We start from the raw sequence: 16130 nt of genomic DNA on the forward strand, positions 1-16130 counted from the left end.
TCCTTCATTGGTCCAGCATGGTTCAGATCTGAGTTTTAGCCGGGTTCTTGGTTCCCGTTAATCTGCTCATCCGAGCCAGCACGGCTTTGGCAGTTCCGCTCGACTGCACCTGAACCGGAGTTGGTAGTCGGTAGTTGGAACTCTACCGCAGTCGGTAGAGTGACCCAGTTCGAGCAAGACGTGCTGAGGGCATGGTTCCCTGGTAGACAACACCGCGTAGTTAATTAGGTAAATTGGTTCCAGACAAAAAGACCCTTCGCTACGCGGTGGAGGTATTGGTGTCCACGGTCGGTTCAGCGACCCACCACCTCACGGAGTTATCCGTGAGCGACTGCCTACAATTCCGGGAGTCTGGTGGGAGACGATGTAACTTCCCCCACCTTGCGGTCGTTCTCGCCACCGCTCCCCGGCCCGCAACAATATTGTTTCTGGCCCTATCTCCTAATGGTGAAAAATCACTTTAAAAATTATACTACAGTATCTGAATCTGGATCTAGATCGTCACCAAAATTGATTCAATTCATCCATGTCACACAGGAAACCTGTGCACCAAGTTTCGTTGGAATCCGTCCATAACGTTTTGAGATATCCTGCGAACAGACAAACAAGGGTGAAAACAACCCTCATCCACCTTCGGTAGCATGGGTAATAAAACTGAACAACATGATGTTTGTTTGTCATTAACCGTGATGTATAGCGCCACCTGATGGTGGCAGATGGTATTACAAGTCATCTGTGGAGAAGACTTGCATTGTTGCACTAACCACATGACAGTGTAAGCGCTTTACTGACCCCCACCAAAGGGAGGGAGGTTTACTCTCCTGTAGGGAGGGGATTTTACCCTCCCTTGGGGAGCAGGTGTTTTATTTGAATACCATCTTGGGATTTTCTGCCTCTTCCACAGAAGCACACCAGGTCCATCCCCCAATCAGGTTTTATTTCAATACAATACAGAATCTATAATACTGTATACAGTGTGGTATATAAAGGCCACTTCGGTTTTGTACCATGTTTGTGTGGACGGACTACCTTCATCCTCTCAAAGAATACTCAATTCCTCTTGCACATTTGAACCATTTAATACATATGCAAATGGAGAACCAGAGGAGATTCAATAACACAAGCAAGCAACATGCTCTTCCTTTGATTCTGCAGTACATGGATTATTTTGAGTTCTTATATAATTTGCAGGGGTAAAGGGGTAGAATCATGAGACAATGTCTGGTCATCCTCGAGACAGAATGGCGCCAAGGCTGAAGTTTTGGGGTTCAGGGAAGAGATCACTCATAGCCTTATTGCAGCGGCCATTTGGGTGTCAGCTTGAATTCAAAGGGCTGGGGAACATTTACGATCTGAAGTTTGATAGAAGTTCAAAGAGACATTTGGACATTACCTTCACACACATTCCATTTAAGCTAGACTCCTACTTCCAGCCAGCATTTCAGACACCAATATATAATTATTTATATATCAGGTCAGGTATGGGAGCATGTGCCAGAGCAGCGCGTCGCTGCGTCCACTTTCCACTTTCCGGTACTCCAGGGGCCTCCGTCTGGCCATCCCCCAGGCAGATGCCTGGCCCATCCTCATCTCCTTGAGATGCCGATCAACCTGCTGCAACCACGAGGCACGTGGTCAGCCCATTCTCCACTCAGGAGACTCCCTCGCTGAGAGAATCTGGTGAGCAGGATCAGCGTCAGGAAAACGAGCCACATGTCCATACAGCCGCAGCTGACGCTCACGGACTATGCAGGTAACAAATCTCATTTGAGTCTCTCTCAGCAACCGCTCGTTGGACACAAAGTCCGACCAGCGATAGCCAAGGATTCTCTGAAGAGACCTGGTACCAAAGGAATTAAGTCTCCGTCTCATATCTTTTGTCAGAGTCCAAGTCTCGCATCCAATGAGCAAGACTGGAAGCACCAAGGACCTGAAGACTCGGACTTTCGTCCTCCCGCACAGGTTCCGGCAGCACCACACCCCATTATCCAGTGAATCCATGACTCCCCAGGCCTGACCCAAACGTCTATTGACCTCTGACACAGCCAGCAGAGACATGAATATCACTGCCAAGGTAAGTCAATCTCTCCATGACCTCAACATGCTCACCACAAACAGGCATTTCACAAAATTCTCCAAAGAGACCTGGTTCATCAAGTGCGGCACTTGCCTATGTAAGAATCCCTTAATAAACTAAATAGGAATAATTGATGATTCTATTCTAATGAATAAGATTAAAGATTATTTGGAAGGCCAATCTGTTTTGGGGAAGAGGGATGTTTTACTTAGCAGACTAGTAACCTTCCAATACAGTAAAGGGATATCAGGTCGTTTAAAATGCAAATATATATTATTCAAAATAGATACATGTTCGAGCACTTCGATGTAATAATCATGTTGTATTCAAATACATTTCCCATGAAAGGATTATCACAATACATTGTGCTATATGCTAAAAACATTTACTTTTTCAAGTTAATTAATTATCAATCAAGTTCAATTGGCAACATTTTATCTTGGAGAAATTTGCATCCAAAACCCCATAGGTTGGATCGTTAGCCCGACTCCACCCAAAATTTTTAATCTGACATCCACCATTTTGTGATGTTGTTACAGGTTTCAAGTCTTAGCTTTAGTCTCAGGCTTCTGGTGTCAGCCCCACCAAATTGGAAAAGATATATAGAAGGAGCCTAACGCATGCGAAGTGTCACCATCTTGGTTCGCACTGCTCAAGTCACTAGAAAATCCAATCTTGTTGTTTTTGAACACATCTCAAACTGAATACTCTGTGAAAATGCCATTTTGTGCAGCAATACACCATTCCAATCGTTAACAGAAGGGTTGTGGAAAGACATTTCATCGGTCATTGTACACGTTCCTGAACAGGAATAGTGTAATTTCATCCTGAAATATCACTGCAGTAGCACAGCTTTCATAATGCGTTCATCACGTGTCGGCCATTGCACAGGTGGGCCACAATGTCTTGTCACCCCTTGTAAAAATTGTGACATTGCCTTTGTGTGCAGTGTTAATTCGTTTATTTTTTCCATTTTTTTTGTCAGATTGAGTGAACGTAACCATGGGTGATACGGGCAATTACACCATTGAACAAGGGATTGTTGTCAGTGTCTGGATTGCCACTTGAGTGGCCACCTCGAAGCTCAGACCTGTTGACATGTGATAATCCCCTTTGGAGCTTCATAACAGAGATTGTTGTCCAGCAGGGCTACGAAACCACTGATTATCTTAAACAAGCAGAGAGACTTGCTTTTAATCGTACCATCTACAAATGATCCAGAATATCCCACAGAACATGCGGTGCAAAATTATTCTGTGTACCGACAATGATGGAGCACAAACAAATCCACTGAACACTTAAAAGGCTTGTGTCGTATGCTGTAAATGTATGTGGTATAACTTGTAGAACCCTTCAGTGTCATCAGCTGATATGATAAAAGACAATGTCACAATTTTTACAAGGGGTGACAAGACATTGTGATCACCCTGAAGTCCCACGCATGTAAAATGCTGTAGAGAAGGGTCATAATTCATAAAACGTACACATTCCATGAAATACTGTCTGAAGCACGATGCTAGTGTACATATATGAAAATTGTTTCCTCTCTTTCATAAAATGCACCTTGGGACTAAATATTACTGGGTTATTCTTCAGGTATTTCACCCAATCAAAAAAAGGGTATTTTTTTTTTTTAATTTTAAAAAAAAGGGTTTTAAGGGGTTTTTTTGTATACCTTGGCGAGGCTCGTGTGAGAGCTAACACACAACGCACAGCAAGGGGGGCATGAGACAAGAGGGGCGGGAGTGGGAAGGACAAAACAGTGGGGAACAGAGACATGAGGAGATCTGTGGAAGGGAGAGCGATGGGGCAGGGAACATGGGGAATACAAGATGGACATTACAGGGACTTTCAGGAAGGAAAGCAGGGAATTTGAAGGAGGTGGGCTTGGGTGGATTATCGGGGGTAGAAAAGATCGAGGACTTTGGGTGGAAGTCTTGAAGACTTTTCCAGTTTTCACTTACATTTCCCTCAAGACACAGTGAGTCCGGAGGTTTAAATTGCTCCATACTGGATAGTTTACCGCTGCCACCATGTAACGTTCACAGCGATAAATAAGCGGAGAGTCGAGTTTATCCAACTCCCTTTACGTGTCCAACATGGCGTCAGGAGAGCACACGCCCCACCCATGCCAAGTGCAGCACTTGCCATTGGCTACATCAATTATTGGCTGCTCTTAGAGCACCCTTATTCTGGACATTTCCATCTGTCTGTCTGTCCGCGAAACTTTGGTCAAGCCTAGGGGCAAAACCACTCAACCGATTCCAATGAAATTTGGTAGGTAGGACCAATATTTCTGGGAATCATGTGCTTTCGAATATGGGACCCCTGGTCCTAGCAACGGCATAGCAACGGCCCTTTAAGGTGGTCAAACAATCAAAAATAAATAAATCGAAAAATCGAAGCTTAGAGTTCTGTGCGCAATCTATCTAGCTCCTTTCATGCCAATTTGCAGCCCTACCAAAAAATATTTGTAGGAGGAGATAAGTTTTGTGTAATATGTGTAATATTTGTGTAATAAATGAAGGTTTTTGCGCGTAATTTCGTTTTTCAAAGCCTGAGTTTTCAAGGCTAAATAGTGTGAAAATACTGAACGTTTTGTTTCATGGACGTAATCCAAATAAAGAGATGAGCAATTTGCCAGATTTTTGTTATTACTCGAGTTGTTCTTCTGAAGATGGCATCTGTTGAGGTAAAATGTATGTGACCGTGTATCATTGAAACGGTGTGTATTTTGTTGACAAATTGCTTCCCTCACCGCTAATCTCCCCAGGGAAAGTCTTATTTGTTGAACTGCAATGTAATATATTGTTGCGGATTCCGCGCCCGCCGGCGTGCTGGTGGCCACGTAACTCGAATCGCGGCACGTCGCCCACCGGACGGACAATCCCGTTGTGACCCTCTCGGACTAACGCCGGGAACTAGTCACGGGTGGGCCTTTCGGCCTCACCACGATCGTGCCAATCGGCCCCCCGCGTGGGATAGGGTTGTTCGCCAAATTCGACCTACCTAAGTACCCACACGGAGGGTAGACCGGGCGATCGCACCTCGCCGCAGGTCGACTTCGGACACAGGCCACTTTAAGCGACCCGTTCCGTACTATCGGGATAACCGAGCAGTGTTATCGTCAACCTCGACGGTTCCGATTAATTATCGGGCGTATTTAGGCCACGACCAACCCTTTACGTGAAGTAAGATGGAGATTCAATTAAAGAAAAGACGAAGCGAAACGGGAGAAACAGTTCAACATAAAGCACATTTATTCTGCGGCAAACGGAAAGCACACATATACAATTACCACAATTATGCACCAAAAGCAAATGTAACAAAAGAAGAAACAACAATTACGCACCAAAAGCAATTGCAACAAAAGAAACACAATGCAGATCTACTACCGACTACGCGAGCACATGGCAACACTTACACAGTTTTACTTCACAGACGGCGCCGACAACACATATACTCCAAAGCAAAAGAAAAAAGGGGCCACCCTCAACGATAAGGGGGCAGACGGGCCTGGGGCCGAGACCGCGTCGAGCCTACCCGTCTGGTGATGAGCCGCAAAATGGCGGCGGCGCCCCGACTCCGCGGGCCTCGCTGGCACTGCCTGGAATGGGGTGGGAACGGGGCCCCCTTCTCACACTATCTCAGCGCGGGGGGAAACAGGGGGGGATTGTTGATGCTCGGGGGAAAGAGGATATCTGGCTGGCTTGGGTCCCGCGACGAGCGACTCCACTGCGACCTCGACCGCCTTCCCGGCCTCCCCTCTCCGCAGCTCCCCGACTCTGACACGAGCGCAGACCTCCACAAAGCTTCTTGGCTTCTCCAGCCTCTCCGGACCCCGACAGACACTCTCTCGACTGATTTCGCCGCCGCCACAACTCTCCAACTCTTTCCTCTTCTCAACTCTTCAACTCTTCCCAACTGCCTCGATTCCCTCCGCGCTCGGTGCTTTATAGTCCGACAGGAGAAATCATATGCAGATTTTTGGATCAGGAACGGCTCGGGGGCAGAGCCACGCTCGCCCATTGGACGAAGGAAAAGTGGGCGTGAATCATTCTTGATCCGCGAATCTGCATATAGCGATTATACTCCGACGCGCCTGGAGGCGGGGCCAAATCGCCCCACGCTCGCTGATAGGACGGAACAGAAGTGGGCGTGAATCATTCTTGATCCGATTTCTCGGAAAGGCTGGTGTTTTTGCACCCGCTGCTCGGTGCGCGCCCTGTACGAGTCCAGTATCGGTGCCCACAAGCGGCGCGGGAATGGCGGTGATGCGATGGTTGCGAGGGCGAGTTGTGACGGTAAAGGTCATGGCTGTTGGCGTTGCTGTTGTTGTGAAGCGGCGTTGCGGTTGGTGGTTGGTGTGTGAAAGCGGTTGTGGAGAAGGTGGATGTTGTGAAGGCGGTTCTGGAGAAGGTGGCTGTGGTTGTCGAGATGCGGTTGGTGGTGGTTGTGGTTGTAGTAATGGCGGTTGGTCCAAAATAAAGATAGTAAAAGAAAAACGGCTATCTAAAAGGGTCACAGCCCGAATGAATGACATTTATTCCCCCTAAACAACGGGTTTGGGCTAACTACACATATACTTACAGAGATATCTCACCTACGGGACCTGAATGGTGGTTTGCGAATTTCGTCAACCACAACAATATATTGAATTCATAATTTTATGTGTGTTGTAATTCTCTGTGGTGTGTTGAGTTTCGTGTGCCCGTCATTTTGACGGGCTTTTCCTCTCGTCGATACTATAAAAGGTACTGTGTGTGCCTGTTGTATCGAAAGTACTCCAAGAGTGAGGAATCCAATATTCTCCAACAGTTTTATTCAACCGAACATCGGAACGTTACAAACTTTTCACTGCACACCTCCTGACCTCTCACCCCCAAACTCTTTCTTCCTCATCACACCCTCCAACGTCCAGTCTATGCACAACACCACATCTCCCCCTTTCTTTAACCACATGCATCACACCGTATCTCAATGGATAACAATAATATCAATCAACTAGAAGTTGAAATGTAGTAATTGCCACAGCAGGGATTAACCATAAAACAAGTACTAATAAACATGGCAACAGTTTAAATTAGATTCCTTCTCTTATTCTCAAAGGACTTTACATTACTTCATCACATAATCTTGAGTCCAGACTGGAGGTCTGCGAATTCTGGCATCCCGGCACATGTTCTGATGTGTTTTGCGCTAGTGGTGCGGTGATGTCAGGAAGGAATGGTAGCTCAGCATCATCTCTTGCATTCCTTTGACAGGCAGATGCTAAATGAGACGTATTCCAGATCCGTCCATTGGACAGTTTGTATGTGTGAGATCCTCTTTGCTCCATAATTTGGAGATTTGGATTGCCTTTTCAGAGGATGTCAGGTTTCCTCACTCGGACGAAGGAACCGCATTCAAAGTTCACATCCTTTGCTCCACAGCATTTGTCGGTGTACACCTTTTGCTTGTTCTGCTTCTCTTGTACTCTGAGCGTGGTGTCTTTGTGTGACCGTGTGTTGGGCTTTGGCATCTGTAAACCAGATACATGTAGCTTGGTATGCATCTCTCTCCCATGAAGCAGTTCAGCAGGTGATCGTTGTGTTGTGGCATGTATGTTTGAAGAAAGTCCATTGTAAATGTTTTCCAGTCTTTCCCTTCAATGTTAGCAGTGAGCAAGCTTTCCTTTAAGCTTCTATTGAATCGCTCAATTTCCCCATTCGCTTGTGGGATAGTACACTGTTGCCTTCCTGTAGATAATGTCTCTGTCTTTCAGAAAGGTTTCAAATTCCTGTGATGTGAATTGTGAACCATCGTCAGATATCAACTCTTTTGGGATACCTTCTCTGCTAAAGACAGTTGACAGGAATTTGATCACTGTAATGGAAGTGACCTAGGAGGTGAAGGCAATTTCTGGCCATTTGTTAAAGTAATCAATGAGAGTGATAGCAAAACGACAATCCAGTGGCGCAGAGTCGAAGGGCCCCACTATGTCGATTGCCAATTTCTCCCAAGCGGCATCGGGATAAGGAACCAGCTGTAGTGGTGATGCGTATGTTACCGCTGTCTTGTCATGCTGCTGGCAAGTGATGCAAGCCTTGATTGTGGACTCAACGTGCGCATCCATTCCCGGCCACCAATACAGATCTCTTAACCGCTTCTTTGTCCTTTGTCCTTCTTTGTCCTTCTAACTATGCCCTGGTGCGTATCGTGCGCTAATTTGATGAAATGTGGCTGTAACGCCTCCGGGACAAGAAGGCGGTGAGTACCTCTCATCACGCAGTCCTCTTGTCGTGACAGTTCAGTCTGCAATCTGAAGTAAGGAAGCTGATCAGGATCCAGGCCTTTTGACGTTTTTGGCCAGCGCTTTGAAAGAAATTCACACAATTTTGTTTGAATGGGGCAGGAAATACAGGTAGTTTTGAATTCTTCAGCTGTCACTGCAGTGAGGGTCGATGTGAGTGCGACAACCTTAACATCTTCCTCCAGACTGGGCTCTAAACTAGGTAGTGGAAGGCGAGACAAGCAATCAGCTGTAACGTTTTCAGAGCCAGGCTTGCACTGAATGTCTTAATTAAATGACAGAAGCTGTGCAGACTATCTGGCCACGTTGATTACAACTCTTCCCAATCCTTTTGTGGAAAGCAGTGTAGTGAGAGGACTGTGGTCAGTGTGTAAAGTGAAATGTCTACCCCAGAGATAAGTCCTCCACTTCTCTGTCGCCCACACACATCCAAGTGCTTCCGTTTCCCCTGTGGAATATTTTCTTTCTGATTCGGTCAGCATTTGGGATGCAAATGCGATAGTTTTCTCCGTTTTGTCAGCATGAATTTGGGTCAGGACCGCTCCAAGGTCATAATCGGAGATGTTAGTTGTCACAATGGTGTGTAGCTCTGGATCAAAGAGAGCGAGAGCTGGACTACTGACAATCAGTTCTTTAACCGAATCGAAACTTTGCTGTGCTGTGACTGACCAGGAGAAGGTGTATGGTCCCTGCAGTAATTCTCTCAGGGGTTCAATGACCGATGCATAGTTGGGGTTGAACTTCGCACACCATGACGTGAGCCCGAGTAAAGAGCGCACGTCTTTCGGTGTGGGTGCTTCTGACACCGCAACATGGGCAGGGTCAGGTTTCAATCCTGTGTGTGAGGTTTCAGTCCAGAAACCCACTCTGATGATTCGATTGGCCCAATTACATCCAGTTTAACGAGCTTTTTCAGTTCCTGTGAAACAGAATCTCTCACAGACAAAGGTAAACGGAACAGCTTTTGCTGGACTGGAGTCACATTGGGTCGCATTTTAACGTGATGAATAAATCCCTTTGCTCAGCCCAGGGTGCCCTCCATGCTGTCACCTGTAACATTTGTGACTGGAATTTGATTTGCAGTGCTTTGGGTGGTAGAAGTGATACGACCATTCAGTCGTTGCATGTCGAGTGCAGCAACCAGGTCTCTGCCCAGAATGGCAGTGCCGCTCCGGACTATATATAAAATTCAGCGGGCGCACAGTAATTCTGGAAAGTCACATCCGCATGCAGGCATCCACGCACAGGTATCGGATTTTTCAGATAGCTAACCAGGTGTAGTTTTGGCTCAGTCAGTGACACATTGTTGAAACATTGCAGGTAGACGGATTCGGAGAGTATTGACACGGCCGAGCCTGTATCTAACAGTAATTCAACGTCCATCGGCTCTCCCCCGGCAGCAGTAACTTGTACAGTGCACGTTATCTTATCAGAATCTCGAGCCCTATTGTCTCCACTCAACACATTCACGTCAGGGACAGTCACTTTGTGAACCTGTTTGGAGCCCCGGCATACTTTAGCAAGGTGTCCTCTCTTTTTGCAACTGTTGTACTGGGCGTCGTTTGTAGTTGGCTGTGTGATTTACAGATCCACATCTATAACACATTTCCCTTTGAGCCGGTTGAGATCGCTCATCTGACATCCCTCTCACAACGAGTCTCAAGGGTCTCTTGCTGCTCTGCGAATCCTGTGTCTGAACAGGGTGTATGGCCTGTATGTTGCTAGCAGTGCCTTGGCCTATGATCTGAGCCTCCGCCATTGCCGACTCAATCTGTCTAGCCATGGTTATAGCTTTCTGTAACATCAGTTCCATTTCTAGCAGTAAACATTCTCGATTGCGAGGTGAGTTCATTTTCTCGATGAGATGGTCCCGGATCATTTCGTCGGCCAGCTCTCCAAACTCGCATGTGAGGACAATCTCCCTTAATGAAGCAATATATTGTTCCGTAGACTCGCCATTTTTATGAACCTTGTTGACGAAATGGATATCGTTCTTTCACGACGTTAACTCTTGGGACAAAAAAGGTTCCTCAAGGCCATAAGTGCAGTCTTGTAGCTATTATCAGCTACCGTTAGTGCATAGAAAGAGTGTCTGACCTTTTGTGTCGAAGCAATGCATCAAAAGTGTGTGCTTTCGTGCATCAGTGAGTGCATTATCCTATATCGGCAGCACATCGTTTTCAAAGACACGAGTCCAGGCCCTTTTAGGCATTGAAGGCTCATCCGGGTTTTGTGGAAAGGGTGTTGGTGGATTCAAGTTCAATCCCATCTTCGTCGCCAATTTGTTGTCGTAAAATACTCCAAGAAGGAGGAATTCAATATTCTCCAACGGTTTTATTCAACCGAACGTCGGAACGTAACAAGCTTTGCACTGCACACCTCCTCACATCCTCACCTCCTCAACCCCAACTCCTTCCTCCTCATCGCACCCTCCAGCATCCAGTCTGTGCACAACACCACAGTGCCTACATTCATTCAACATTCCCTTCCGCCCATTGGTTAGACAGTTTGCCTGACTCCACCTGCAATTCCAACCTGAAAGATCATATGGCCGCCATGTTGGTGCTTACTGCTATGTGAAGTCAAAGACGTCTTCAGAGATGTCATATTCATAATTGCCATGCCCTCCCTCTAAGCTTTCCGTTCAGTGTAAAACGACCAAGAGTGACAGTTAAAAGGATATTTAGCTGATAGGCATCACGGGCCTTGTGAAGATCGGCCTCAATGATCGAGGCAGCAATATTTTGTCTATATCACGCAATTTTGTTTGAATGGGGCAGGAAATACAAGCAGTTTTGAATTATTCAGCTGTCACCGCAGTGAGGGTCGACGTGAGTGCTACAACCTCAACATCATCCTCCAGACCGCCCAAATAATGATGTGGCATTCTCTTAAGCATGGCTTTTACCGTGGTTGTTACGCAGACCCTTTCTCTGATTACTATTTTCTCTTAAATGACTCGACTAGGAAATATAGAGCCCATGTCTTTGTCGAAGGACTTCCGGGAGTGTCACAAGATTGTGAAAGAAAACATCCATCATGATTTACTTTTAACGATGTGTATATATACATGTGTGAGGGTGAGGAGGGTGGACAGTGTTGGGGTTTTCAGGGGGGGGGGAGAGAGCAAAGTTAGGACAAAGTTGCAGGGGGAGGTTGAGGACTTTCAGTGGGGGGAGGTGAGGAGTTGTGATGAAGGGGTGGCGAAGGGGTTTGAAGGCTTGAAGTGGGGAAGAGATTGACACCTTAGGGTTCGGAGAGTTTGGGAGGGGTGGTTAATGATAGGGTTTGTGATGGGGTGGGGGAGGGGGGAGAATTGAGTAATTGTTCCATGGGTCCCTGCTTGTATACTTTATCCCTCAAATACTCAATGTACAAAATACACCTGATGGGTGCGTGAACTTATAGATCTGTCATCTAGTAGTGCATCCCAAGGACAGGCAGATAGCAGCTGTGTCAATCTCTAGCGATCTGGAACTTATTACATACTGCTCTGTAAAATGGAACACATCCTTCAATCTTGGAAAATCTCACTCCTGTCCAGTCACTCCAGGATTGCCAAACTGACCCCCCTATCTATTTCCCAAGCTTCAAATCTCGGCTTAGCTATAATGTGTTATCCTGGTGTTTTGCAGGCAGGGTCATTCATCAGTGTGTGTGTGGTGTTCCTAATTGTACTTCGGTGAAAGAAATACTCACATTGTAATTGTTCATCCTTTATACACGTACTCACATTCTAAGTGTACATACTGTTACGGTTGTGGAAATTCGCAATACACCATAAAGGGTCCTCAGGTGAGATATATCGGTAAGTTCATGTGTAGTTAGCCCAAACCCGTTGTTTAGAGAGAATATATGTGATCCATTCGGGCTGCGATTCTTCAGTTAGCCGTTTTTCTTTTGCTGTCGTTATTTTGGTGCAAGAACAACAACGAACATCGCCACAACCAACATCTCAACGATCACGCCATTCACTACACGACGCCAACAATCACGCCATTCACACCACGACGCCACCTTCCACAACTACGCTACCACCATCTTCACCACTCGCCATTCAACGAGCACCGTGCGGTCACAATCTCTGCGGAACGGATGAAAGGAGCGGAGTGGCAGCAGCAACAAGGGTGCGAAGGGGCATCTCCCGCCCAAAACTCCCGCTTAAATATCTCCCGCCAAGATCTCCCGCCCAAAACGCCCGCGCAAATATCTCCCGCCCGAATCTTCCCTCGTCATACGGCGCGTGGAGAAGAAAACCAACAATGCCTGTGGGGTTTTTCCACCATTTCTCCCCGCGCTTGGTGAGAAAGAGGGAGGGGTGGCACGTCCTCTCCCGATTGGCGGAATCGCGGTGTGACGCGGCCAGGGGAAAGGAACACCCCCCTTCGAGGCATTTTCTGGAAGCGTCTCGAAGGAAGGAGGAGCCAAGAACGGGGCGGGGCGCGGGGCGGAGCGAAGGGCGGAGCCCGACCCTACAAAAAGGGTGGGCGTGGAGAGTCCCTGTTCCCTTGTCCCTGGCGGAGAATTGTCGAGAGTTGTGGAGAGTCGCTGGGCGGTTGTCCCTGAATGAGAATTGTCGAGAGTTGTTGGAGAGTCGCTGTTCCCTTGTCCCTGAAGGAGAATTGTCGAGAGTTGTTGGAGAGTTGTCGGTTCCCTTGTCCCTGAATGAGAATTGTCGAGAGTTGTTGGAGAGTCCCTGCTTATGGTTCGTTCGGAGGGAGAGGTTGAGGTTCTGTTCGTTCGTTCGGGTCGGGCGGACGACACGTGCAGGCGCGAGGCACGAGCCCAGTGGACCACGCCGGAGGGACTCGGAGTTGCGGTCGACAAGGGCTGGACGACGTGCTCAGGGAAGTCGCGACTTCCTTTTCTTTTGGGGTTTTGTGTAAATGTCTGTGGGTGGCGCCAATCTTGAGAAGTAGAACTGTTTTAAATGTTGCCGCGTGAATTGCCTTATTCGGTTGTAGATCTGCGTTGGTTCCTTGCTTGTGTTTCTTTACGGTGATTGTAAATACGTGTATTGATTTTATTGTATCCCTGTGACTGTAATATACGTGCCTTCCGTGCTTCTGTATTGAATGTGCTTGTCCGATAGTTCCCCGTTTTGCTTCGTCTTTTCCTTTTATTGAATCTCCATCTTGCAGCACGTAAGGGATTGGTAGTGGGTTTAAAACGCCCGGTAAATATTCTGAACCGTCAAGGTCAACGATAACTCCGCTCGGTTATCCCTGTAGCACGGACCGAGCCGCTTAAGCGGTTCGTGTCCGGAGTCGACCTGTGGCGTGATATAACTCCCGGTACGCTACCCGCGCGGGTACTTAGGTAAATCGACCATTCGGCGATCGGACCCTATTTCGCGCGGGTAGAATGCAGACTGAGTTGTGGTGAGGTTAAACCCCCACCCATGACTAGCTCCTGGCGTTGTTCCGAGAGGGTCACGACTGAATTGCACGTTCCATGGGCGAAGCGGCCGCTATTGGTTACACGCGGTCGTTCGCACGCCGGCGGGGCGCGAATTCACAACAATACTTTATAGCATACTCACATTCTAAATGTACTTACATTAAAGAAATACTCACATTCTAATTTCACATCTAATATATAAAGCTCTTTCTAACCACTGAATGACTGATATTAAAGATTGAGACCTTCCGGTTGACATACAAAACTGAAATTTTTCAAGCCGATGGACATCGAAGCCTCTATACTGGAAAATATCACAGAATCATCACACAACATTCACAAATGTAAATGTAAATAAATGAAAAAAATGCAGCTGAGTGACCCGAGACAATGGGAAACACAGTTCGTATGCTTACACAATGTGTAAGCACACCCCACTCGTACTTTATAGACGTACTCACATTCTAATCGTAATACTTTATAGATGTACTCACATTCTAATTGTAATACTTTATAGATGTACTCACATTCTAATTGTAATACTTTATAGATGTACTCACATGCTAATTGTAATACTTTATAGATGTACTCACATTCTAATTGTACATACTTTACAGACATACTCAAATTCTAATTGAACATACTTTACAGACATACTCACATTCTAATTGTACATACTTTATACAGTAGTGTTGCTGAAAGGAACGGAACAGAATGCTGAGGAACCTGACCAATCGCCAAACAGTCTGGGAGCATTATTGAGCAGGGAGGTAAAACCAGCAATCATAGATGGTGGGTAGTTCTGACTTTCACACGTTCTGTCTCTTTTCTGGCTCATCTGTTGTGGATGCACAAGAGCTATCATCGATGGCAAAACTCGAACAACTGCTCCTTTTAGAGCACTGACTGACTCACACCCTGTCTTTCTCACTCTAAGCACCTGACACCGCATCTCACTCGCACCTCTTCATCATGCACCCAGACATCCCATTTTGGTCTCATTACCCTCTACCCTTACCTTCCCTGCACTTTGGACTAGCACGTTCCCTCATGTACATGCCGGGTAAGCCAGAGGCCGCCAACACCTCAGCTTTTCTTATCACTCTTGCTTATCTACACTTCCACGGAGTGATTCTGATGGCACCTGTCATGTTAACTTATGTAAGACTGTGTAAGATAGATAGCTTGGGTTAGTTTTGCTCTTTGTCTCTTTACTGCATGAATTTGTATCCTTGTATTGTTTTGCCACACCAAATGAATACTGTATATCCCTGTTGTACGAATACCCACTGTAAATAAACCCCTTGCTTTCGCTGTGCCATATGCCTTTCCTTGTGCTTCCTTATAAATATACCGATGTCAATTGTTCAGTTCAACCTGCTCGTGGTCACCTTTCCTCCATTGGTCCAGCACAGTCCGCAGTATTGTTAGATGGGAAATTTCACCCCGTGTAATTTGCTCTCGTTAGCCAGTGTGTACTCACTGTATCACTCTGCAGTAGTCCGATAGTGCGCTAAGGGCACGAACCTCTGTTAATCTAGTCAGCTCCTCATGTAAATGGTGTTAGGTGAGTAACACCGTGAGTTGACGAACTTAATTAATGTTCATGGTTGCTTAGCAACCCGCTGGGCCCCGGAGTTATCCGTGACATGTCGGCATACAGGGTTGGGCGTTTGTGAGGAACCCGAGCGCTGCCCCTCGTGGTAATCCCCGAACCCCGTACTCGCATTCTAATTCTACATACTATCAATAATGTGATATGCCTCAGCGCCGGGATCCTTTGTCCCAGGGAACGGTCGATCGGTTTCTAACTTACGACTGCATTCAGTTATTCTACAACTTTACTGTTCCCCAAGGTCACCAGAATGAGGCAAAATTGACGGCATGTGCATGGGAAGCAGATGGAACAAATATGTTTCTTACCTTTTTAAAGTTTTATTATGAGTGAATATGGGGGAAAACGTGGACGAGATGAGCAGTTCAGAACAAACCATGTGAATGAACAGATACAGAGGGAGAAAGGAACACGTAAACTTATATATGGGAAATAAATAGAAAAAAATAAAACTGAACCCACAATTCTACCACAGATCACATTCTAAAAACATTAAAATTGTGGGCGAGGACTTTCTCTTGGCACGATATGCAGGGTGGAAGGCGATCATGCAGCCCGTTCTGGAAGCCAGTGCCAAAGAAAACCCCTCAGGATGTGCACCTGGAACCAGCCCTCATGACACTCTCTCAAGGCGCTGCTTCTTCACCCTCAAGTCCTCCTGCACGTCGGGAACTCCGTTGTGTCTGTTCTCTCGGCCCCTCTTCATCATTCTGTGAGAAATCATCCTCTGGGCCGTCCCGCCCACG

The sequence above is a fragment of the Eptatretus burgeri genome, chromosome 4, assembly GCF_056783735.1.
Source record: "Eptatretus burgeri isolate ZD-2024b chromosome 4, Ebu_testis_v1, whole genome shotgun sequence".
NCBI lineage: Eukaryota > Metazoa > Chordata > Myxini > Myxiniformes > Myxinidae > Eptatretus > Eptatretus burgeri.